Source organism: Jaculus jaculus, chromosome X (assembly GCF_020740685.1).
Source record: "Jaculus jaculus isolate mJacJac1 chromosome X, mJacJac1.mat.Y.cur, whole genome shotgun sequence".
NCBI classification, from domain to species: Eukaryota; Metazoa; Chordata; class Mammalia; order Rodentia; family Dipodidae; genus Jaculus; species Jaculus jaculus.
This window is the reverse complement of record NC_059125.1, coordinates 4,183-6,471: the sequence shown is the minus strand read 5'-3', so window position 1 is coordinate 6,471 and position 2,289 is coordinate 4,183.

Sequence of the window (2,289 nt, the reverse complement as noted above, 5' to 3'; positions counted from 1 at the left end):
TCCCCACAGAGGGGGGTGGCAGTTTTCTGGGAGCTGGTTTGTGAACCTCGCTGTGTGAGGGGTAGTCTGGCAAGGCTGTGGCTGGAGACTGAAGGCACCAGGACACTGAAATTTGAGCACCTGGAGATGTGGACAGGCCAGACTGCACAGGCCTCATGGCTACTGATGGGATTAGATTTTTTTCTTCCTAAGGGCTTTTATCATTATGTGCTTGAAGCAGACAGTTGCCCACATGGTTGAGAAAGTAACTAACCTAGTTCTTAGAGTCAAAATGTGAGACCAGCACTGGGATGTGCCTGGTTGTGATTGGACCATTTCTGGCTATGACCTCAGTGCCATTGTGAGGAATCCAAGGCCTGTGCCTATATTGAGCCCCTGGCTGAGGCTGACTTTTGTCCTTTAGTGGTTGGGAGGAGGATGAGCGCAGGACTCAGACTTCGAGAGGTGAAGAGACTTCTTTCTCCCTGGTGATCCATCGGAGTGAGACATGGTGATGAGTGTGTATGTGTATGTATGTGTGTGTGTGTTGTGTGTGTGTGTGTGTGTGTGTGTGTGTGTGTGTGTGGTGTATTATGCAGATCCCGAGTAGAGAAATCAGGTGTCCCCCTAACTTGTTCATTTATTTCCTTGACACATAGACTGTCATTGATTCCACAGCTTGGGTTTTCCCCATGATCTCCTGTCCACTCCTCACAGGACTAGGGTTGTAGAGCTGTGTGGCATGCCAGGTGCTTATGTGAGTGCTAGAGATCCAAAGTCAGGAGACCCTCCCTTGCCCACAGGTGAGCCTGCTCACCAGCCCAGATTTTTGACATCATGAGTTTGTTGTCCAGTGTTCTGATTGCCGTTTTGGTTTCCTTGTTTTATTTGGTGGGTTTCTCTTTTACACACCGTGTTAGTTAAGCCCAGGCTGATGTGCAACTCACTCTGTAGCCAAGGCTGGCCTTGAACTCACAGCAACTGCTCAGTCTCCTGAGGGCTGGGATTAACGTTGTGAACCAGTGCATACACCTTTGCCTTTCATGGCTATTTATTTATAGATTGGGGTTTTTATTTGTTTCCTGTTATTATTTCCCATTTCTTTATTCTTCTTTTCAATTTTCTTTGTCACTTTTAAATTTTTGGAATTTACAATGCTCTTTATTTAATTACTATTTTTTCTTAGTATACATTAATTATACAAATTAAATTCATCAAGCCAGGGCATGGTGGTGCACAATTTAAATCCCAGCACTGAGAGGCAGGCTGCTTCGCTGCTCATGCATTTTCTGTTCCCTCAAAGCATGAACCAACATGGTCCTTCCTCCCTTAGGTTCCCTCCCTTTAGGCATTCTGCCACTGAGGTGAGCAGAGTCCTTGGGTAAGAGAGAGAAGCCAGGGGTGGTGGTCGGTCACTCTGACTGCCTGTGGACTGCTCTCACCTCACCAGGTCCCACTGTGAGGCGACTCAACGTCACAGTGTGTACGTCAATGAGACATGAACCACGGGTCTGGGCTGATTTTTTTTCCCTTAATCTTGCAGAGAAAAAGTTGGACGGCATAAGGACTCGGGATTTTTGGAGAAGACTTCCCACTTGGTCGAATATTTGGAATTGAAACCTTAGTGAGTTCTGACTTGCTGGGTTGTGGGTCTTGTTATTGCATTTTGGGTGTTTTTGTTTTATTTTGTTAATATTTATTCATTCACCTTTTATCTGAACTTTTTACTCTTGATTTTTGGTTACCTTTCTTATTTTTTCTTTTTTTTCTCATTCCTTATTTATTATTTGTAGAGGAGGGAGCTGAGGGACAGAGAGATTGATGAGAGAGAGAGAATTGGACATATAGGGCCTCAGCCACTGCAGTCAAAATCCACATGCCTTACGGCCACCTAGCTGGGCATGCTGTGCCCCTGTGCTTGACTCACCTTATTGCGCCTGTGTCTCATGGGAATCTGGAGAGTCAAACCATGGCTCCTTTGGCTTCACATGCAACAGGCACACACTTCACTTCCAGAGGAATCTCTCCAGCCCCACTTTTTTGTTACCATCTATGTTAGTTTGGGAAACATTTCCTTTGTCCATATTTTATTTTGGTGTATTTTTCTACGTTTTTAATATTTTTAATTTAATTTTTTATGTATTTGAGTGAGGAAGGCAGAGAGAGAAGAGAAAAATAGAGAAGGTGAAAACATGGCCCCTCGAACTCACTGCAACACATACTTCAGACACCATGTGCCACCTTATATATCTGGGGTACGTGGGTATTGGGGAAATTGAATGGGATCCTTTAGCATTGGCAGGCAAGCTC